This window comes from Epinephelus moara, chromosome 17 (assembly GCF_006386435.1).
Source record: "Epinephelus moara isolate mb chromosome 17, YSFRI_EMoa_1.0, whole genome shotgun sequence".
Classification (NCBI taxonomy): domain Eukaryota; kingdom Metazoa; phylum Chordata; class Actinopteri; order Perciformes; family Serranidae; genus Epinephelus; species Epinephelus moara.
In genome coordinates this window covers 17678203-17703065 of record NC_065522.1, presented here as the reverse complement: position 1 = coordinate 17703065, position 24863 = coordinate 17678203, and the positions used below count along the sequence as shown (strand labels likewise).

General features: G+C 41.1%; 1 protein-coding gene across 3 annotated transcripts in view; it reads right to left on the bottom strand.

Annotated features, from left to right (window-relative positions):
- Window positions 1-24863, bottom strand: part of arhgap36 (Rho GTPase activating protein 36) — a 106633-nt gene that overhangs the window by 54226 nt on the left and 27544 nt on the right. Inside the window, exon 1 of one of the 3 annotated variants that reach the window (XM_050066553.1) lies at window positions 12017-12206. The exons of the other annotated variants lie outside the window; for them this stretch is intronic. The gene's annotated coding sequence lies outside the window, so the exon portion shown is untranslated. Of the gene's footprint in view, window positions 1-12016; window positions 12207-24863 lie in introns of those variants that run through there. 3 annotated transcript variants of the gene reach the window in all.

Below are 24863 nucleotides of genomic sequence, written 5' to 3'. Positions count from 1 at the left end.
CAGATTAATCAATTAATTAACTGATTTCAGTCATTTTTCATGCAAAAACCTTTCATGGTTCCAGCTTCTCAAATGTGAAGATTTGCTGCTTTTCCTTTTTCATTATTTTAATAATTGTAATGTATTCATGTTGAAGTTTGGACTGTTGGTTGGACTAAAAAAAACATTGTATCACTCTGGGCTCTGGAAAATGGTGACCACATTTCCCACTGTTTTCAACTGGAGAAAATTATTAGCAGATGAATTCATAATTCATCCATCCATTTTCTTCCGCCTATCCAGGGCTGGGTTGTGGGGGCAGCAGGCCAAGCAAAGCACCCCAGACATCCCTCTCCCCAGCAATGCTTCCCAGGCCAGATGAGATATGTAATCCCTCCAGCGTGTTCTGGGTCTGCCCCCGGGGCCTCCTACCAGTGGGACATGCCCAGAACACCTCTAACGGGAGGCACACAGGAGGCATCCTGATCAGATGCACAAACCAATTCAACTGACTCCTTTCAACGTGAAGGAGCAACGGCTCTACTCCGAGCTCCCTCCAGCTGTCCGAGCTCCTTATCCTATCTCTACAGCCCAGCCACCCCACAAAGGAGACTCATTTCAGCTCTTTGTATCCGCAACTTAATTCTTTCTGTCACTACCCAGAGCTCATAACCATAGGTGAGGGTTGGGACGTAGACAGACCAGTAAACAACAATGCTTGGGGGCAGTGCCCGCATAACTGCAGAAGCCGCACCAAACTGCCGACCCATCTCACGCTCCATTCTACCCTCACTCCTGACCAAGACCCTGAGATACTTGAACTCCCTCACTTGAGGCAGTGACTTTCTTCCAACCCTGGTCCCAGGGGAGACTAAGAGCGATTCAAGAAGACCTTGATGACACAGACTATTTGGACTTCGAGCACCTCGCCCAGTATAGGGACACCAAGGCGCCCCTCTTGAGCCAGACCTAGGGGGAGCTCGCCACCTAGCGTCTGGTGGCCGGGCCTTGGGCCATGGGGCCATGTTGGGCAAAGCCCGAAAAAACAACATGGAGCCATCATCCTGTGGGCCCACCACCCGCAGGGCCAAGAATCAAGGTTCGACAGTCAGATCCTGTTATCACATTAATGCACGAGTAATAACAATCTAATGATATGATATAAAATCACAGGGGACATTTTTCTGTATTGATTTTTATGTTTATTGTTCTAAGTGCATCTTCTCAGAATATACCTACATACTTTAACCTGAGTAGCATTTTGCAGGACTTTTGCTTGTAACAGAGTATTTTTACAGTGTGGTATTAGCACTTTTACATAGATAAAAGAATACCTCCTCCACCACTGATAGAGAGCTCTGTATACACAGGGGTAACAGGGAGAATGACAGATGGAGTGAATAATAAATAACAGGATGGAGTGCAGCAGCGTGATAGAGACAGGAGAGGCTTTAGAGAGACTGAAGAAACAGGGACTACAAAGTGAATCTGAGCCGGAGTGAAAGGGTGAGGGAGTGTTTGATGGAGGGATGCGGCGGTCACAAGTTAACAAGAACCAGATAAACACACTCCAGATCTGAGGTCTGTTTTTCACGACCGGTTCACCCTTTCAGACAAAAATGTGACTTCAGTATATGTGTGTGTGTGTGTGTGTGTGTGTGTGTAGTGTGTGTGTTTATGTGATGAAACCCATTGAGAAACCATGAGCATGAAGTCTGAGGAATTCAGCACAGAAGCTTGTAGATTAATCAGATGCTAAATCCACACCGTGATAAACAGAGGAACTGCGCTCCATTAATTTTCTCCTGTTCTATCGTTCTTCTCTTTTCCCGTCCTTCTGTTTTCCTTTCTTCCTTCCTTTTCTTACCATTCCTTCCTTGCTTCTTTTTCATTCTTCCCTTCTTACTTCCTTCATTTATCTCTTCCTTCTCTTTTTCCTTCTTTGTTTTCCTTTCTTCCTGTTTCTTTACCCTAATATCTCCCCTTCTTTTCTGCCTTCCTTTCTTCTATTCTCTTTTAGTTCCTTCCCCTTTCCTTACTTTCTCTATTTCTTCCCTATCTTCCTTCCTCCTGTACCTTCCTTTCTCCCTTCCTTGTTTTTCCCTTTTTCCTTCCTTCTTTCCTTCTCTTTTCCTTGCTTCATTTCTTCTTGTTTCTTTACTCTCCTATCTCCTATCTTTCTACTTTCCCTAACTTTCCTCTCTTCCTTCCCTTTTATCCTCATCGCTTCTCCTCATCACTTTCCTTACTTCCTCTCTTCCCTTCCATCTCTTAGCTGTACCTCTCTTCCTTTCTTCTGTTCTTCCTTCCTTAATCTTTCCCTTTTTTCCTTCTTTCCTTCCTTGTACCTTTCCCTTCCTTCCTTCCTTCCTTCCTTCCATCTCTTTTCCTCCCTTCCTTTCTTCTTGTTTCTTTACCCTCCCTTCTCCCCTCCTTCTCCTTTCCCTTCTTTCCTCCCTTCCTTTCATCCTTCCTTCCTTCTCTTCTGTTTTCATTCCTTCCGCTTTCCTTACTTTCTCGACCCTTCCTTCTCTCTTCTGCACCCTCCTTCCTTCCTTCTCTTTTCCCTTTATTCCTTTCTCTTCTTTTTTTCCTTCCTTGCTTCCTGTTTTTATACCCTATCTCCCTTCCTTCACCTATTCCTTCTTTTTCTGTCTCTTCTCTCTTCATTCTTTCCCCTTTCCTAACTTTCTCTCTTCTCTTCATTCTCTCTTCCGTACCTTCTTTCCATACCTTACTTTCTCCCTTCTTTATTCTTCCCCTTTTTTCCTTCATTCCTTCCTTTCATACCTTACTGTCTCCCTTACCTCTTTTCCCTTTGTTCTTTTTACCTCTTTCATTTTTCTGACCTTCCTTCCTTCTTTTTCCTTCCCTCCTTCCTTTCTTTTTTCTTTTTTCCTTTCCTTCCTTTCTCCCTCTTTTCTTTTCCCTTGGTTCCTACCTTTCTTCTCTTTTTCTCACCTTCCATTCTTCTCTCTCGTTTCCCCATCCTTCCTTCAGTTTCCCTTTTTCCTTCCTTTCCTCCTTTCCTGCTTCGTTCCTTCCATCACCAAGGTAGAAATCTAATTGAGACTAAAATGTCTTCCATCCTTCAGATTCCAGGTCCTTGATTTATAACAGTCTTCCTGTTGACAACGGGTTGTCTCTAAGTCCACACCAAGATACCATTAGTGACATCACTTGGGTCATTTTCTCAGACTTGATAAAGCTCCTTTAGAGCCACAGAACACATTACATATCTGTTTTCATATGCTGAGTGAGTTTTAGCTCACTATGACTAATAAAGTGATTTTAATATGTCAAATTTGTGGAGTTTCCCTTCATGTAAAGTATGATTAAGTTAAAGTTAAGTCACTAAAGTCATCCTTAAAGAACATTTTATACTACCAAAAAATCCTGCTGTTGCCTTCTGCCATTTTAACTTTTGTTTATCTCGTATTTCCCAACAAATTATCTGCGAAACCATCCCAGCATTTAAAGTCTCTGGTTTCTGCCTTTGGCACCGAGCCCTGATTGAACTTTTACATGCGATAAGAACAATTCTCACAAAGTTGCGTGTGTTTCCCTATATGGCCTTGATACTTATGGGAAAAAATGCAGAGGCAATAGATGATTTTTTTTCCGTTTACTTGCACCACATGTATGTTATAAAGCAGAAAACACTCAGCGGATCTTTGCTATGTTGGGGACAGACTCTCACACAACAGTAAATACAAAGAACAACACGTCTCTGGTCAGCTTCTAGTCACACCACACCAATTCTATTGCTGCAAACCTATATAGTGCGCTTTTCATTTGTGAAATGAAGACTGTGTATTTCTTCTTTCAAAAGAACCATGTCAAAGCTTATAAAGTCACTTTGACTAGCCTTATGTATATACCTGCCTTTATATAATCGCTGTTTTGTAAACAATCAGCCTCAAGCCTTATCTTGACCTTTAAAGCAGCCTGACTTAAATATGGTGACCTTTTTATAGCTGAAATGATTGCATTCCCCTGTACGGGTATACATATACTTCCACATGTGTCTGAGCATCTCATGTCTGTAATTGAGTCGGCCTCAGCCCACACGGCACAGCGTGATTGGAGAAAATTGCTTTGGCCTTAATGCTAAACGTATCCAGACATGTCGACTGTGGTGACAGTGGATAAAAGTTGCCCGCAGAGGCTGGTGAGGCCGAGCGACGCACAGTGCCTCAAAGCAAACATGGTGCAGTGGGAAACAATGCTATGGGAAAGTTGGTTTGTTGTCTGAAATGTCAAGGGAAGTGACATTTAGGATAAGTGTTGTGACTCATGGTAGTTCGTTTGGAGGGAGTGAAACTATACATTATCTCACATATTTTCTCTTTCTCTGTGACAGATGTACATATTTATGTCTCTGAAAATAAAACTTTTGTCACGGTTGACATTTGCCTTGTGTTGTTGCACAGAAGGGGTCATTCCTATGTACCTGGGTCTCTTGATGTCTCTTGATATTAAGTATCATTGTATGAGATTGGTATCTTCACGTTTTAATTTTCAGAAGAACGAAGGATGTTTCAGATGCAGTTTGGTAAAAATCTATCCAGCCACTGTGATTTCAATGTCTAAAGTCAAGAAATTGGTCTCGCCTGTGAATTTAAGGCCGTAGGTTTCCAAGAGTATAACATCAGCAGGCTATAAGCTGGAGGTGATTTCAGCATATCGACCCAGGGAAAATTCAACAGTTGACCTAGGGAAAAGAAAACAGTGCTGAGGACTTAAAAACTAATCAGATAATACTGACCTATAGGACCCTGAGTTTAAACTGAACAGCGGTGTCAGCTATTCTCAGCTTACACCAGGGCTATATAAGAGTTAGGAGCACACAGCAACTGTATGCCAAAGACAAGAGCAGACTGGACGTTGGCCAAAACAACACAAACAACTAACATCCATTGCAACTGGCAAGCAAACAAAAAACAAAATTATATAAACCAGTGGTTCCCAACTAATTGGTTGCAGCCCAAAGTGGGTCCCAGGTGCATTCAGAGTGAAAAGAAACACACTGTACTTCAAAATAAAGTGCTGTTTCCTGCTGTAGAGTGAGTAACAAATGAGAAGGTACTTGACAGGGACAGCTAACTAGCTCGACGACATGGCCAAACACAAGTATGACACTGAATGTAATAAACTGTGTGGACCTTGAACTAATGACTAAGGAGAAATCTGGATCCCGTGGCTGGACCAATGGGGAACCACGGGTATAAACCGCTATGCGCAAGACACACTTTTTTTTCTTTCTTTCCGATTGTGTGGAAAAGTAATGACTTCATGTCATAAATGATGATAAACGGCTAAAAATGTGAGTCTGTTTGCTTCCCATATGAATGTAAAGCCAAAACTTGTTGGTTTTTCCTAAACCCAACCACACGCTTTTGTTGCCTTAACTCAACCACCTGTGTGTGTTGGCTAAATGTAACCATGTGTTTGTTGTTGATGGGGGGAAAAAAAACGCCAATTCACGGTGCTGTACTGACGTAGTGCATTAATTTTAAATGAGACTGTATCCTGTGAACACAGAAGTGCATTTTGAAAATTTACCATGCATGTAACAAGCTGAAGTGAAGCGTCCCAGAGCGTCAACAACCAACGCACCCAGGGTATCTTGCACGTCATATCTCCTTGTGAAAAGTCCATGACCGAACATTGATGTGTGATGAGGTCGGAGTGAGAATGTGCTGTGTGATCACATTATGCGTTCAATCATTTGTGCTGAGGATCAGGAAAAATACTACGTCACTGTGACACGCTGGATTTGCTTTGCCTTAGTGGGGATAATGTGCTGCGTCCAATTTTGTCAGGCTCCTTTGTCTTGTTCATTTTTGTGGGTTGAGTTGTGAAATCAAAAAATGAAAATTCTAATTCAAAACAGTAAACTGCCAAGACTATAACCACATTGAACTGTGAGTGTGGTTTGTGGTGGCATATTAGTATCAATGAAACCAAACACTATTGTCTTAAGGATCAAACTCAAAGACAAGCGACAGATCTTGACTTGCTGAGTGGTTAAACAAAGTTAGGGGCCGTCTTGCCATGACTGTCAGAGATCTAAAAGGAGACATTTTAACCATTCTCTGTTTTTATATATACATATATATGTATTTTCTGTGCAATTGTGACAGGACTGAATACCAGGAACTAGGAAGCGAGGCAATACAAACCACATGACAAACAAACCATAGAGGAAAACAGAGGAAAGGGGAGCACAATGAACCAAACCTAAAGAGAAGCCGGCTGTACCTCTGTCCGAAATCAAGGACCTATTGTGTCTAAAATTACTACAAAACCCGAGTGGTAAATCTGCCATCATCATTGTTACTACACAACAACAATGCCTCTGTACTGTGAATCTGTCTCCTTTTAAGCTGATGAACCACAAACTAATTTTTTCCCCACTAATTTCCAGATGTTCACCAAGTCATTAGTGACTGCGCTCTCATCTTCTTGGAATAAATGAGAGCGAAATAAGATCTGGACAGAGGTATTGCACACATCAGGGTGAATACCTTTGCTAAACTGTTGTAAAACCAATGGGCAGATCAAACGGGACAAAGATATTTGCCTGGAGAAGTAACTGCAATCAGGGACATACCGTACAAAGCAGCACCTATTTAAACTTTCATATTCTTGCACTGTTTCGGCCTTTGCCCTCATTTCTTTTAAATCATGGAGCTAAATTATATCTTTGTAATACGCCCGCAGTTTGTTACGCTACATTAGACGTTAGCTAAAAGGCTAAAAGCGCACTACAATGTGTTTTTGATCGTGTGTTTACATAAGGTTTGTGTGTTTTCGTACCCCTCGCCTGATGAAGTGATAAACAAGAAAGAAATGTGCCCTGATGGCGAACAGATGCTTCTTGTTTACTCTTACCTTTCACTCTTCTCTCCCCTACACCGGCCCTCAATCACTTTTCCATCGTTTTTAAATCTCTCCCCTCTCTCCCTCTTATTTCCTTGCCTTCCCTCCTCTCTGTCAGGCTGCTGTTAATGCGATTGTGTATATTAGTCTCTCCCATGGGTGCTCCTGTTCGTGTCTCTGTGTGCTTTTCATCATTAACCTCGTCCTCTCGTCCCGCCCTCACCTCTTGGCAAAACAGTGCAAATGAGACAGAGATTAATCCGGCCGCTCCTTCGCATTCATCAGCAGGAGGTGATGAGGTTAGTTTTCCCTGAATTACTGGAACATTTTAATTGATGTCATTGACATTGATGCAAAAACTGCACTTTTTCCCTGCTGCGGGATATTTTACATCCTAACTAGGTCCTTACATTGGATAAATGCAATTTGTGGTACTGCTTACTTTGTTATCTATAAGGTGAAAAGTCTACAATTTTAACGATTCAGTTTCGACCCTCTTCTGCTGGTTTGAGCAATAGTGTGCTGCTCGGCAACAGTCTTGTCTAGGTGTCACACCATCCACCATCCCCTCCTGCTCCTTAGCTCTTGTACACATAATCTGAACTTGTTGGTGAAGATTCTCAGTCATCCCGGTCATGGTAATCATAAGTGCTGTATCGTAGGCAACTGGACTTGCTTGCGTTTCTTGAAGACGTTCAAGAAGACGGTGAGCCCATAGCACAGCTGTGCCGACAAAAGCACGGCTGTGCTATGGGCTCACCGGTGTCCCCTATAGTGGCCAATCTTTATACGGAAGATGTGGAGAGGAGAGCTTTGACCACCTTTACAGGAACTGCTCCTAACCACTGGTTCAGGTATATGGATGACACCTGGGTCAAAATCAAAACCAAGGAAGTGGAAACCTTCACGGAACACATTAATGCAGTGGACCCCAACATCAAATTCACACGGGAGGATGTCAGAGGAACCAGTCAACCTTTCTTAGACTGTCCACTAGACACTAGACTAGACAGTACACACTGAAGAGGACAGGAACCTTAACAAACCTACACACACCGACCAATACCTGCTGTTCGACTCTCACCACCCACTGGGACACAAGTTGGGAGTCATCAGGACACTCAATCATCGGGCTGAAAACGTGCCCACCAGGACAAAGGTGAAGGAACTGAAACACATCAAGGATGCACTTCAAACCTGTGGCTACCCCAACCTCTAAAAGACCCAGAGCAGACGGAGAGGAAGAGACACAAAAACGTAACAACATTGTCATTCCTTATATCGCAGGAGTGTCTGCGAAACTCAGTTGGATTTTCAACAAACACCAAATCCCTGTGCACTTTAAACCCAGTAACACACTGAGACAGAAACTTGTCCACCCCAAGGACAAAACACCCAGACATGAGCAGAGTAATGTAGTGTATGCAGTTCAGTACAGATTTATACACTGGGGAGACAAAACAACCACTCCACAAGCGCATGGCACAGCACAGGGGAGCCAGCTCCTTGGGTCAAGACTCAGCTGTCCATTTGCATCTAAAGGAGAAGGACAGCAGTGTGCACATCTTGGCCAGACAAGAGGCAATGGTTTGAAAGAGGCATGAAAGAAGCCATCTACATCAAACTGGAACGACCATCGTTAAACAGAGGAGGTGGTCTATATGACACCACTTATCCCCCACCTACAATGCAGTCTTGGGATCCCTCCCCAGACGGCTGAACACCCATTCACACTTGATCTTATCTAACCCTAACGACTCAGGTGATGGCTAGGTGGGTCAACGACTCACTGCAGACAAACTCTGGAAGGGTTCACACCCACACACAGTTTAAAGTCTGCAACTCTGTACCAGTCACTTAGAACTGAAGAAGCCTCTTGGATGGGAGGCAAAACGTCTTCAAGAAACTCAAGCAAGTCCAGTTGCCTACGATATAGCACTTATGATCACGTAATCTGAACTACATTACATCATATGTATGAAATGTTTAACTGTTAACACATCTGTGATGTGCAGAAAAGTACAATACCAACATTTTATTCTGGCAGTTGGGCTGCCATACAACATATAGGTTGGGAGCCAGGTCCAGCCCTCATGATGTTCTCTGCTACGTCTTTTTCATTATCATTTCCTGTTGGCCTGTACCATGGGCCATCACAAGTTGATAATGAGAATCCCCAACTCTGGACCGTTTGGTCTCTGGGGACCCAAACCCATTTTTAAAGGGATAGTGCACCCAAAAATGAAAATTCAGCCATTATCTACTCACCCATATGCCGAGGGAGGCTCAGGTGAAGTTTTAGAGTCCTCACATCACTTGCGAAAATCCAAGAGAATCCAGTTAGAGCTGCAGGCTGAGCCGACGTTTTTCCAAACAACTTTTTATGTCGGGACTTCAGGACACTTGGATCACTACGGATGAGCAGTATGGAGATATTTTGTTGTTTCAATTATGTGTTTTTGGGCGTTTGAATCTGAGGCGCCATCAGCCTGCATTAGGTGGAGTTGTGTTGCTACCCCCTCTCCCCTTGGATCTCCAGAAGTGTTGTGAGGACTCTAAAACTTCACCTGAGCCTCCATCAGCATATGGGTGAGTAGATAATGGCTGAATTTTCATTTTTGGGTGCACTATCCCTTTAAGACATGCTTCTGGTGAAATTATGTTAATAAATATATTAGGGCACTACGCTGGCACAAATAGTCAAACAGGTATGAAATCTGGCAAGGAATATCCTGACACAAAGGGGAAAGTAGCAAAATAAAATTCTGGGGTTTGCTGCAATTCTATTTCAAAATATCTCACACAACATCCCAAAAAAAACCTAAAAAAATTACTGCCTGTTTGACAAAGTTATTTTTCATCCCTTTTTGTTTAATATCGCTGCTTCACTTGTACATAGAAAACTTCCCAAATTGATAAGCGTCAATTTGAGCCCAAGTTGACGTTTCTATCTTGAATATTACACTTGCTTTGGCCTAAATTTGACACTATACCTCAAATTGGAGAAAACTGAATTTTCAATCAGAGAGTCGACTTGCCAGCAGTGAACCTGGAAGTGTTGAGTTCCCCAAAGTTTAATATACTGCATCCTTTTTACTAAACAAATTTAACACTAAAATGAATATTTTTTGTCTTGATGTATCAGTACAATTTATTCACACTTCAAATTAAACTGTCTTCTATGCGGTTGCTGCACTTGAAGACAATATATCTTAAGTCAGCCTCACTGTCTTCTGTTGGAATGGGTTTCCCTGTTCACTATACGGTATATTTTCCCAGATTTCTTCCTCTCCTCGTGCTGCCCTGAAGGCTTTACTGCTTCACTGGTGACGTACAATAAGTTTACAGTCAGCTCTTTCTACCCACTCTGTATTAGACTCAGAATGAATCACTCGTCCAGAAGATGTGACCTGCTTCTCCTTTATGTTCGATTTATACAAACAGTACTTAGACGGTACTTGAGAGCTTTCTGGTCTTGCGTAATTTGGGGAAATACGCACAGAGGCATAGAGTAAAACCTAATAAGCCTTGTTCACATATAATACATAATGTATGTAGTTTTCTGACAAAAGCATGGTGCAAGAAAAAGTTCTTCAGTTTAAGTAATATTCAAATAAGTGTTTTTTTTTCTTATCCCCAAAAAAACAACTAAACTCATTAGCCACTTTCCTCCCATTTGACATCACATAAATAATGTGCTCAATTCCTGCCGTGGCTCCATGATTCTATCTAATGAAGGAACATTATCTTCCCATTATTCAGCTCCACGTTGTGTTTTCATCAAATTAATCAGGATCGGCGGCCGGCCTCATTAGGATGCTCTCAGAGAACACATCGCAACTGAGCCTCCGATGCATTAGTATGCAAAGGTGCTTACTCATTCGCGGCAGCACTGATGAGGGAACACACACACACACACACACACACACACACACACAAACACATAAACAACGTACGTAAACAGACAGGCAGCACTAATAGGCCCCCTGGCAGCGCTAAAGACTTTAAGAAACAGGTCTTGCGTCAACAGAGTAGCCCTATTGTGTCAGCCCTGACTAAACTGGCACCACACACACACACACACACACACACACACACACAGTTTTCGGGGCTCACACAGACTCTCTGCTGTCTGGAACTCGATGTCAGGTCAGTAGACAAATACTAATAGAAGTGGATTAGTGGGATGATGCCAAAAGCCTTGTTTATGTACGTGCAAGTGCAGTGTGTTTACTTGCGAGTGTGTGAGTGTGATGCATTTCATTGTATGCTGCCGAATAAAAACATATAAGAAGAAATGCAAGAAACTGTCACTAAACTTGTATCAGATGTTTTTCTAAAGATTCTAGTCCACTTTCAGTTTGTGTAAACAACCTTTAACCTGTAAACAACTCTTATAAACTGCATTTTTAGCAAAGTATGTGACATTTCAGGAGCGTGAGAGCAAAGATTCTTCTTTGTCTTCTTTTTTCTAATTAAAAGCTTGACCTCTTTCGGGTGAATCGATTAAGCAACCTTGTTTACTACTATCTCTATAAAGACTGAATTAATGGTGTTGTGCACCTGCCTAATTTTAGCCAACAGGGCTCCCTGGAGGGAATGAGCTTTAAAAGGGCTCCTGCTACAGCAAGACTTTAAAAAGAGTCAGTTTGTGCACAACAGACTTTAAGGGAAACACAGAACAGATTCTAAGACAAACAAAAGTCTCACAACTTCAAAAATATACCTTGAATTCTTGAGATCTCATTTGATTTCTGACATGTTATCATATAAGGTACAATGAAATTAGCCTAGTGGTGTTTGGGATCCTTAGTGATTCCCTTAGCCTTATTCTTGTAGCTCCTTGTGTAGGCATCCCTTAAGCAGGGTAGAGTTTCTATACATACTTTCATCCCCACGACACTCTTTGCAATGCTGTTTTGTAATATATGTCATAGGTTTTCAGGCATTCAATTAAGTATTCTCTGCTATACAGTCTTAACACACACAGTCACAAAAGGGTAGTCTACATTTCTTTAGTGTTTATATAGCGCACAAAACCTGAGCTGAATCCTCACCCATCAATTTTTTCAAATAGAAGAAGAAGTAAGTATGAAAATCACACAGCAGACAAAGTGCACTTGACACACACTCTCTCTCACACACACTGTACCTGTTTCGGGGTGTCCCTTTCTCTCAGTTAAAATCTCCTGTAATGGCTCCTTGCAGAGTTTTTATTCAGCTGTCTTTATCCAGAATCTGTTCAGACACTTTAATGCATCTCTGAGCACTGAGCTGAAGGAGAGGACCAGCAGCTCTGAGTTAAAGTAGCAAGAGAGTGAGTGAGTTAGAGACAGAGGGAGGGAAGGAGGGAGGGAGGGCTGAGAAGTGAGTTACAATAAGAGAGAAGGAGGTGGAGCGCCACATACTGACTTTCAGGAGCTGAGAACATCAACACAACAGAGAGGGGAGGAAAGAGTGAAAGGAGGGGAAGGTGGGAGGGGGGGGGGTGGGATAGGAGGAAATTGGGAAAAGATGGGAGGAAGAGTGAAGGAAGAGGAAGACAGAGCAAGAGGAGGAAGAGAATAAAGGCGATAAAGAGGAAGGAGGGAGAGAGGGGCTGAGAAAAGGAGGCAAGAAGGTATAAGAAAAGAAAGACAGAAGGCCAAGAAAGGAAACAAGGAGGCAAGAAAGAAGAAAAATAGGAGGGTTAAAAGAGGAAGGAAGGTGGTGGAGAAAAGAGAAAGTAAGTAATTAAAGTAAGAGAGGAGGGAGTGAAAGGGGCATGAAGAAGAGAAAAGTGAAGCAGGAGCTCATGTGGTAAGGAAGAGAAGGATAGTAGGAGCTGCAGGGAAGGAAAGAAGCAATTCAGAGTAGTGAAGGTGATGTAGGATGTTAAGTACAGAAGGAAGTACAGAAGGAAATAAGTAGGTGGGGAGCATTTAATTGGGCTAATAAAGGATATATATATGGGAAGTAAGAAAAAGTAGAAAGTGAGAAGGAAAAAAGAAGGGAGAAAAAGAGGTATGGCAGGAAAAAAGGAAGCTACGAAACAAAAGAAGGAGGTAGGGAGCAAGAAAAGGGTCTAATACAAGACAATTAAAGGTGTCGGAAAGGAACATAAGAGGAAGTGAAGGTAGGGAAGCAAAGATGGAAGAAGTAAGGAGAGAAGAAGAGGGAAATGAGGAGCTAGGGAAGAAAAAGGAGATAGGGAGCAAGGCAAGGAGTTAATAAAGGATAAAAGGGGGTAGAAGGGAGGATAAAAGTATGGAAGAAAGAAAGAAGGGAGCAAAGGAAGCACAAAGGAGGATTAAGAAAAGGAAAGATGTCTAGTACAAGTAAAGGAACTAATACAGGAGATAGGAAGGTAGGAAGGAGATATAGAGGAACTGGAAGTAAAAAGCAAGGAAGTAGGGAAGAAAAGAATGATAAAAGAGGGGAGAGAATGAATTAGAAGGAAGAGGTAGGAGAAGGCCGAGAGAAAGAAAAGGGGTTAAAATGAAAGAAAGGGAGGGAAGAAGTTAGACAGTTAAGTACGGAAGCAGAAATTGAGTAGAGGATACAAAATGTGAGGAGGTAGGGAGCAAGAAGAGAGGGAAGGATGAGGAGATAGAGGGACATAAGAGGAAAGGAATGGGGCAAGGAAGGACAGAAGGAACCAGAAAAGGAGTAAATGCAGGGGAGAATGATAAGTGATGGAAAGGAGGTAGGAAATGAGAAAATGAGAAAGGAAAGTAGTTGAGGAGACAAGGCGGTAAGCGGGTGGTATATGGATTAAAAGCAGGGAGGGTGAGAGACAGGGGGCAAGGAAGGGAGGGTGCACGGCAATAGGGATAGTGTGGCAGGTGGAGAGTGGAATGAGGAGGGAGGGAAGGGAGCAAGAATGAAGTTGAGGAGAAAGAAGGCAAGGAAGTAGGGAAAAGGAAAGGGGAGAGAAAGGTATAGAGGGAGGTAGGAAAAAAAGAGGGAGAAAGGGAGGTTGACAGGAAGGTAGGGAAGGAAGAGAAAGAGGTCAGGAGGGAGAAAAAGAGGGAATAGAGGAAGAGAATGAAGGTAACACGGGGAGAGGCAAGAGAGAACGAAAGATAAGGAGGGAGGGAGGGAATGTGAGTGGGAGGAGGATTAAAACAACGGGATAAAAGCTCTATAAAAAGGACAGAGCGGAGAGCAGAGGAGAAGAAGAAACACAAGACCGTGAGAGGAAAAAGAGATGATTAATTGGAAGAGAGGAAATGAAGAAGAAGAGAAGAAGCTCTGCCTCAGGAGCATTTCAAGTGATGTGACTTCTGGTGGAGTGATCTGACTATGAAAATATTCTACTTCACTTTTAAAGCTGCTGTGATACTAAAATTACCTGGATTTCTCTCCCGGACATCTGTTTGTATGAATTTAAATCCAAGCCATAACTCTTTTTTGCATCGTGGTGTTGGAGGAAAGATGAAAAAAAACAAAACAGATACAACCCACGTCAGAACAAACTCATACAAAGCCAAATATCTATATCCAAATTCTAAAAGGCAACTTTGGAGCCGCGCCTTGTTTTCAAACTGTATGGTTTGCTTAAAATGAACAATGACTGCAATATAGTCCACGATGAGCAGCGCTAAAATCAACCTGCGTAGTTGTCCCTCCATTGTGACATTAGACAGTGTCACATTTATCTTGCAAGTGTACTCTTCTTCAATGTTTTGTTTACTTCCTGGATTTTTCCCTCATGAAAATTCTGACCAATCAAGAGCAGCTTTCTCACGCAAGGCATTTGATGTGGTCCGCTTGTAAAAGCTGCCGTGAGAACACAAACCAACTCTAGGCAATTATACAACTTTGTAACAAAATGAGTCCCTGATTCGGACCAAAGCAAGACAACTCCAGGTCTGACAGCACCCTAAGTCTAACATTCTCTCCTTTTAGCTCTGTTTTGGTCTCCACCAGCTTCTGAGAAAATCTGGTTCTTTAGTTGCTGAGCACTCCACATGTTCACAGCTAGCTGTCAACTTTATCAGAACTTTGAGGGACCTTACACACCAAGCTGACGGTTGGCAGGCAGTCAATAGCCATGTTTCCATCAGTCTCTTTCGATGCGCATCTAGAAGTATCGCATCGCAAAATTATGATGGAAACGCCAAAATTCGAATTAAAATCCCCTGATTCGCACAAACTAAAATACTCTCGCTTTAGCCGGGTTTTGGTTGATTCGAAAAAATGTTGATTCGCAAAAAGGGGGATGGAAACAGTTATGTTCGAATTAAGTCTGACATAGCACACCTCTTTCCATGGTGATATCCACACTCCGGGTCGGGAAGGCGGTAATGCATTTACAAGCTGGTTGCCAACCGCCAGAAAACGTAGAGGAAGAAGAATGCGAGACTTGTTTTGTTTCCGGTTCTGCGGAAAACTCGCGCAAGTTCGTAGTTTTCACAGTTTTCAAAGTCCGTACATTTAATAGAAACACACAGGATTCGTATTTCTTTTAATGCGCATTTCCCAATGATTCGAATCACTTTTGGATGGAAACATAGCTAATGTCACTTTCAGTTTTGCTATGTCTCACACATCGTTTGCATTAGTCAGCCATTCATTTCATTTTTTTGTTTTGACGAATCAGCATGTTGAATCAGTGTCACAGACAGTAGAGCCCGTTGGTGAATGAAATCACTCCGATTGGCAGTTCAGTTTAGCACACGAGAAGAGAAATGGAAGTGAGGAAAGTAAACAAACCGCTAAAATTAAGAGGGAGTAAGGTCATAAAAGGTGATATCATATTTTTAGCCACTGAGCTCTTTAGCAGAAGAAGTCCATAACTACTTGTGGGCATTGTTTGTTGGTGCACGGCAGATATCTTTTGTTCTAACACTAAGTTGTGTTGTTAAAGTGCTAACTGGCAAACTAGCTTCTCAAATCCATCCTGTCAGTCTATCAGTTTCCCTTTTAATAATTAATACAGACCACTACTGCTATGGAGAGTTATATCCTCATCATGCAGGCAAATAATGTACGTGCTAGTTGGCTTGGCTGTGGTGTGTTCAGGTACAACCTTTTGGCCAAGACACAGGCGACTTGAGGCAATGCAACAGTCGGCCTTTATCACTGCTAGTTCTTTGATGTTATTTTGTGTGTCTGGGCCTTTATCTCAAAACAGCAGCTTGCTGCAGCTGGAAATGCTACTGATAACAGTTAAATAAACAGCGAAGTTGTAGGTTGTAAACCAAAACAACAAGCTGAAAGACTAATTTAATTTGATTTAAGGAACCTTTTATCATCTTGCACCACAGATAAATCCTGACATGACCTCTAAAAGTCTGTCTTGTTTTTGACGTCATAATTCATGTAAGGCTGTTCCACAGTATTATTTTTATTCCAGATGCATCATTAACATGAGGCATGTCTGCATTTTTGTGGGATTAATAATATAATAATCTGGGTAAATGACAGAAGTTATCAGCACTTGGCTCAGATAGACTGTGATTTATTTTGTTGCCATGTAAAATCAATAAATTGAGAAAATCTTGCAGAAAAATTCCAGCCTGGAGTTCTGATTCCTTTCAACAGCTGTGCAGATGCCAGTGTGTGAGTGTGTGTGTGTGTGTGTGTGTGTGTGTGTGTGTGTGTGTGTGTGTGTGTGTCTAAACAAGCCTGGAAAATGTCTGTCAGCACGCCAGCTGCTGGGGCCCAAAACATCAGCAGCTAAAATGGATGACAGTGCGACCTTCTGACCCCGACAGAGTTCAGATATCACGACCCTTCTTATCTAACAAGGGTAGACGGTAACAAGGAGAGATAAACAAGTTGCTCTGCAGGGGAAGTATTACAAATAAACATAACTCAGTCACACAGAGGGTGAAGACTAAACAACAACAAAAGAAAAAACAATTAGACAGTAAAAGAAAGGAAGAAGGGAAGGAAGAGTCATAACAGTTAACATGACAGCCTGTTCTTTAGTCTTAAGTTGCATCCCCTTGTAGCTGTCAAGAAAACATGAATGTGAGATTGATATTTATATCCACACAGCTTATGTTTTTAAGCTGATTTCAGAAAGAGATCTGGGCGCAACAGCAATGAAGAAGGCAGAGATGGATAATGACAGATTTAGGTCTGAGCTTTTTTTTTTTTTGCACTGTTTTCCCACGGTTGCTTGTTTGTCTTTACAACTTTATAGCAGAGGCCGTCATAGCAACACCTTTTTTTTATGCCCCTGGGCTGGTGATAGCTGTAGATCGAGGCATTATGTTTTTCGGGTTGTCTGTCCATCCGTCTGTGCATTCATCCCATTCTCATGAACATGATATCTCAAGAACATCTTGAGGGAATTTCTTCAAATTTGGCACAAACGTCCCTTTGGATTTTGGTGGTCATAGGTCAAAAAGTGAAGGTCAATGTGACCTTGCATCCATCTTATGGATTTTCCTGTGAACGCGATATCTTATAAACATTGTAATGAAATTTCTTGAAATTTGGTGCAAACATCCCCTTGGACTCAATGGTGAACTGATTGAATTTCAGTGGTCATAGGTCAAGAGTGAAGGTCAGTGTGACCTTGCATCCATCTTATTCCTGTGAACGCAATATCTCATAAATGTTGTCAGGAAATTTCTTGAAATTTGGCGCAAACATCCCCTTGGACTTAACGATGAACTGATTTCATATTTGGCACAAACGTCCCTTTGGATTTTGGTGGTCGTAGATCCAAGGTCAAGGTAAATGATACCTTGCGTCGATCTTATTCTCATGAATGCAAACTCTCACAAACACCGTAAGGAAATTTCCTGAAATTTGGCAAAAAAAAAAGTCAAATTGGGCTCAGTGATCAACTGATTAGATTTTGGTGTTCAAAGGCCAAGGTCATTGTGACCTTGCACTTGTCTCATTCTTATAAACACAATATCTTGAGCATACCTTGAGGACGTTTTTTTTTTCAAATTTGACACAAACATTCACATGGACTGAAGAATAAATTGAGTAGAGTTTGGTGGTCCAAGGTCAAAGGTCAAGGTCAGTGTGACCTCACAAAACATGTTTTTGGCTATAACTTATGAATTCCTATGCTAATTATGACAAAATTTCAGTTGAAGAGTTCAACTTTCAACTATTTCTGTACATGGTTAAAAATATTATTTGTGATCCAGACATGAAAACCCCAAAATACCAAATAATGATACTTATAGTAAAACATTTGGGCAGCCAGTGTGAAAAGTACAATAAATATTCATCAATTTCGATATCAATTATCATATATCATATATCAATTTAATATAGTTTGCTGTATTAAATTAGGTTCCACAATGTATCACAGGTCTAAAGTTACTATATTTAGATTATTAGTTGTATCCAGGGGAATGTGTCTCATAAGAACACATTAAGAACAGCATGCTCGTCTTGCTGTTGCATAATGTAGAAATGTGCATATTGCAGTAGAAAAAGTCTTGACCTTTGACCCCAGCGGCCCATTCCCTTTCCATTGATCACATGGATATCACATGCCAGTCAGTGAGTGTGTGTCGCTCTTCCGGCTTCTCCCTATCCTCTTTGATCCTCCTTATTTCCTGTAATGCCGCCATACATTTCCAGGTCAAAGGTCACGAGTGACATTACATGACTGTGTATCTCCTGTCCTCAAGCTCATGTGCTGACTCTGACTGTCTGCTTAAAAACAGGATGGATGATTAACAGGCAACACACACACACGCACACAAACCCACACACTGCTGAACCAGGATAGCCACGTCATGCCAGCACCTCATTGACTACACCTCCACCTACAGCCTAAACTATGTACTACAAGACAAAATGATTCATTCATTGGAACATGAGCTAAAGCAAAGAAGAGATGCACAGAAAAATAAAAACCACCACTGTTAGTTCATCCATCTTTGCTTTCTCATTACTCTGATTAAAACTTCTCAGGAATGAAGAACAGCAGCCTTATTGTTCAGCTATGTGACAATATAATTTTGAGATGATACAATCATTTTCCAAAATTCTGAGCCTAAAACGTAGAGGAAATTTCTTATGTAACCCTTCAACAAATAAAACAACACAGCAGTCAGGACTCTAAGTGAATTGCTGGCAGTAGTGGTAGAAGTATTTAGATCCTTTATCTGAGTAAAAGTACTACTATCACACTGTCAAAATACAAGTAAAGTAAAAGTCCAGATTCAATACTTTACTTATGTAAAAGTTTGTAAGTATTATCAGCAAAATGTACTTGTGTCAAAAGTAAAAGCAGTCATTGTACAGAATCCTCTCTATCAATGCTTTATCATTATGATGTTTTTGGATTAATATTACCACTGCATTAATGTGTATGCTGCATTTTATCGCTGCAGATGCTTAGGGCTGTATTAATTTTAACTCCTTTATAAACCCATAAATTTATATCCTCCTGAGACCCTGTGTCCTCAGTGGTTGAGACTTGTTTATTTATGATTCTATGGCAACAAATTTAATTTTAGCAACAGTAACAAGCTAAGACACTGTAAATTAGGAAGTACTCATTTGAGGACATTGGGACTTATCATTTACAATATATATATTTTTTTATACTTCTAAAGTCCTAAATAGCGAGGAGAAATTTAAAACATACTTCTAAAGTCCTAAATAGCGAGGAGAAATTTAAAACAGCATACCAAACAAAAGTTCGGGTTTCAGGAGGATATACATTAAGTCAAAGACCCCCATTTCATAAGATTTTGCTGCAGGGACCTCAATCTGAAAGGATTTTAGTTGTTGCATATGACTAAGATCAGAATTCTATAGTTGTCAACCCACATTATTACAGTTAACTAAAACTAAACTAAAAACCAATCTGAAAAAGATGTGAAAAAACATTTAAGTTAACTGAAATCCAATAAAAACTTGACTTTAGAAAAAAAAGAAAACTAACTAAATAATATTGTGTACTTTAAAAGACAGCTAAAAGAAAATAAAAATAGACGTAAAAGTCTTTGGTTTCAGTCTTTGTTATTTTGGTCAAATCCGTCAACACAACAAGTATGACGACACATTGGTGCATATGTTTATAAAGACTGGGATGTCTGCATGGCTGTAAATCAAAAGCCTTCACAAAGTCTTGTTACTGTAAAACCTGTTCTGAACTTCTTAAATCTTGCTCCTAACAAATACTCACAATATTATAATACAAAAAAATAAATACAATAAAACTAATGAAAAATACGAACCTATAATAACTTTGTTGCCAACTATAGCTGGAGAGATAACCATGGAGGAAGTGAAACCTATGCTCAGAATAGTTGCTATTATGACTCTTAACTTACATTGAGCTCACTTCTGTAGTGAAATTAACAGTGAAAATAAACTATTCTTCATGTTTTGGGGACCCATGGAACTCCCCAAAGTACCCCTTGGGGTCCCCTGGACCTCTGGTTGAGAACTGCTGATCTACAGCAGTACATTATATTCTATAAAATCATCATATGTTCATGTACTAAGGCTATCACTCAAATATAGTTGTATAAAAAGCACTGTATTTTCCTCTGAGGTGAAGTGGAGCATAAAGATAAAGCTAAATTAAATGGAAACACCACAGTTGAAGTTGAAATGGTTCAGCTGTGATCCACCCAGAGATTATACTTTCTGTTTGTACTCCACATTAACTTTCTGCAGCACAGTGAGTCCTGCCCAGACATGTTGTGAAACTAATGATTAATAGATAAGAAACATGAAGGTAAGAGTTAGTGTGCACTGTTGATATGATGAGTGTTTTGCTCTGGCTACACTGAAAGGCTGTAAAACCTGCCAACAAATTTGATTTCATTGCACTTTGAATTCATCCCTCTAACTGTGTCTCATGTTTCCCTATATTAGGTAACCGTGTTTTGTTGCCAACAATAGAAAAGTTCTAGTTTCCTATTATACTTTAAGGGATACTTTGCTGTTTTTCAACCAGCTTTGTGTCGTAACAGTGTGGGTAGGATGTGTAAATGAACTGTGGATTTTCACTGGCTCTCAGGCTGTTTCACAAACTACAGGTTGTACTCCTGTTTTTTTGTACACCTGCCACCATGCACACATTAGCGTATGTAAGTGTGAAAGTGATAGGGCTGCTCCCTAATAGTCAACCAAACGCTAGTCGGCCAGAAAGATTTTTAAACAGCAAGATTTCATTGGTTGACAGACACAGGAAGTGGCCACACTCAGCAGTCAGACAGGAGTCACTTGACAAACCAATCAAAGCCAACAGATATCTTTCCCTTCGTCTGTAAATATTCAGTCTGATAAATATGGAAAAGTTGATCGTGTTAGTGCAGGGCTACCCAAAGCTTTATATTTGTCCCACGGATGATAGGTCTACACACTTATAAGAAGATCAGATCTGTGCTCAGGATTTCAGGTAAATAGGCTATATGATGCTTGTTAAGGTTGCTCAGCAACGTCAGACGCAACCTGCCACCCACTCTTGAAAGCTGGCACAGAAAAGGCACAAGAGTAGCCCCCAGTGCCTGACCTTGCATTTTCCAGGTGGTTAAAGATGCGGCATGTGCACGGCCCCTAATTTCCAGGGCTGGTACCTGCGGTTATTCCACAGGCTAGTTAATAACATGTCAGACAGGAAATCCAAAGTGTGGGATCATTTTGAGAAGGTGAAGGACGAACCCAAGGTGATATGTAAACTCATCTTCATTGGTCGACTACAAACATGACATATCATCTGAAACATGTCAGTAGCTACATGCCCATTAGCCACTTAGCACAATCATTACTGCTTTGCCGACAGCGTCATTAATAGGCGGCTCACTCAGTGTGTGACGTGCACTTGTAGATAAAATATAGGCCTATATTAATGAAGGTTCATTAGTACGGTTTTGTATTTCTCTGTAATGTAGCACAGTGTTAACAATGTTACTGATACTATTCTTTCTCACACCTTCAACTCAAACCATTGTGAATATAACCCTAAATGTATCATTTAATAATTGAATTAATATCATAAACATGTGGGCGACTAGTCGACTAATGGCCCTAAATGATGACTATTGGTCGACTAGGAAAATTCTTAGTCGGGGGCAGCCCTAGTAAGTACATCGTCTCTTTATTAAACTCAGACCAAACATCGATTCCAGTGGTAAAACTAAGCAGTGTTGATTATTTCTCGCCTAAAATGTTTTCAGAAACTTATTTTAGCTGCCGTTTAACTATATTTCAAGACGTTTGTTACCAGCCGCCTGCCATATTGTTTCTTGTGTCAAAAAAGCCAAGGTCACGTTCCGTTACCCACCAGCAGGAGTGTTAATTGGTCCGGTGCGGTGCATTCTGGTAGTTGTAGGTTTTCTCAGCAAAAGCAAATGCCACAGCCCTTTTCCTGTATTTTCCTCTGGTCATGTAGCACCATTTTCAAACGTTTTTGCATCTCTTTACTGCACAGACAACCCAGTTTTATGAGAAAAAAAAAAAATTCTTTAAATCAAAGTAGGCACAGGCAAACTGCAGTAGAGGCTGCTAAGCTAAAAGAAAAGTGATGTAACTTTGTAATTCCATAAAGTTGAAAGTTCAAACTGTTTATTGTAAGCAAGGAAAAGGGAAACTATAAAACAAAGTACACAAAGTAGTCCGACGACTCCTTCACTGACAACTTCAGCTAATAACTCAGGTAAAATGACTGACTTACAAGCTGCTCACAGCAGGCGTAAATGCGGACACACGAGTAAAAACTGACCTTTAGGCTCTCAGCTCCGTACTTTACATGCAAAGCAAACTATTATGTTGCACTCACAGAGATATATATAGTAGCAGAACACACCTGGGGCAGCAGTAAATGTAGCTTCCTGGCTATAAAGTTACCTGGATCACTTTTCTCATGCTGCTACGTGACTGAGCATCCAGCCAAGTACTATAATGCATGATCAAGCACACACATAAACACGCTCACTGTCCAAATAAAGAGCCAGGTGCCCAGAAACCTGTTTACTCTTGTTATCTGGATTAGCATTTTTTTGGCATCACATTTCATGCTGAGTGATCATTTATTTGGCTCATAAAAAGTCTTGGATGGGATATCATTTTATGGCTGTAGCTCAAAGTACACAATTAGTATCTAACAGTTACTTTAAGATGATGAGCACTCCTCATTCACCTTTGGTTTCTCCTGCAGACAGACAAGACTGGATAGGTCACAGAGTCCCCTCTTTATCAGTAGATAGTCAGGAGCGTTCAGAGGCTACAAGATAAGGAGTAATTGGCTTCGTCATGTAGGATGCATTGATGTCATATGACTGTATTTACCATGAAATAGGAAAGGAACAAACAGATCACCAGACCCATGAACAGAGCTTTTTCATCAACTTAAGTGAACTTTGCCATTGGTCAGCGTCAAACTGTGTGTCAAAGTATCCTGTGAGGGGGGGGCAGAGAAAGCTTATTGAGGCAGATACAGCCAAGACGTAGCCTACAGGCTGCAACGAGATCCACCGACAAGGCTGGGCCATAGAAACAGAATGAATTTAAAGGATATTGAACTTTTTGTTGCCGTCATTTGACTAGTACAAAAGAAAATGGCGATTTTGAGGCCATAAGGTTTGTCACACTCGGTTTTGGCCTATTCTTGCGCCTATTTTCCTTATTAACCCTTGTCTTTACCTCTCAGCTGTCCACTGAGCAGCAGCTTTCACTAGTTCTTCAGAGGCTGTTTCAATGAACATGCAATTATTGACAACAGAAGAAACAAGAAACCGTTACAGTCATTTCAAAAAAGTAAGGATTGCTTATCTCAAATCATACAACTCCACTGCTCATTTGATCGTTGCTGCAAAACCAAAAAAGTTGGTTTACCAAAATTCATACGGACGTTGGCCCACTGTGACCGTTTAAATGGCAACAGTACATAAAAATGGCTGCCGCTTTGACCATCCTGCTATAATGATTTCAATTGGAATGTCCATACTACTTTCATCTTATCTCTATGGGCTGGGCAGCCTGCATGTAGCCTCTCTGTAAAACTGAAAGGGGGGAATTACACCCTTGACTGGTCGTACCATGTGATGCTTTGTAACCCTATCTTACATGATTAAGTTGGCATAGTTAGCATTCAGTTATGAGACGTGACCAGATCATAGAGCTTCATTACATTTAGTTACATGTGTTTTTCTGGAGAGCCAAAAGGGTAGCTAACTTTCTAACCTCAAGTTAGCATGATACTATAAACTGGGTAGCAAGGCAGCTTTAGCTGTTAGTAAAATGCTGAATTTATGTCCGAACAGAGTTCCCACAATTGCCAGTTTTTGACTTGTGAATACAGTGCACTTCAACATAAAACTCATAATTCTGATTAACTTACTACAAATGTGTCCTTGTGGTGTCCAGTGAGTTTTATCTCCAAGTAAGATCAACCAAGCTTGACTGGTCACAGGTGAAAGGATCAATGAAATGAGGCACACCAGCCCTGCAACTTATCTATGATCCCAGGGTCCTCTGACACATCAAGGAGACCCTTCAAAGGGTTCTGTGTTCTCAGCAATGTTTCCCCTAGGTGAAATGTTAAATGTGTTGCATTTGAAGCATCCATCTCACTGCTTTCTTTTGCAATTTGAACTGTGAAAACAGCCCTTACCAATAATCCTCCAACCCACCCACTACCCTCTAATTCAACCCACTGAAGCATTTCAAAATTCGTGCCCCTTATGGAAAACTACAAAAACATATATCCAACTTGGCACTAAATATGCTAAATGAGTAAACATGGAGGCCTCATTTCAGCCAGTCTGTTGTGTAACGCCTCGTTTCCACTTACGTATGTGACTGAATGATGCCTCTAGTGTCCAATGCAAGGAAGTGCAATTCTTTACGGATGGATAGAAACCTGATAGAAATTACCTGTAGCCATGGGGAAAAGGGCTAATTTTGTCCATTTTTCGCCATCCAGTAGTTTCGAATTAGTCTCGCCCACCAGACTTTTCTCAAGAAAAGAAAGGTCTGGCTGGGCCGACTCTCACTTTAAGATTGGAGAAAAAAATGCCCTGGCTGCTTGTATTTCTTTCAACCAATCACAATCGTTCTGGGCGGTGCCACAG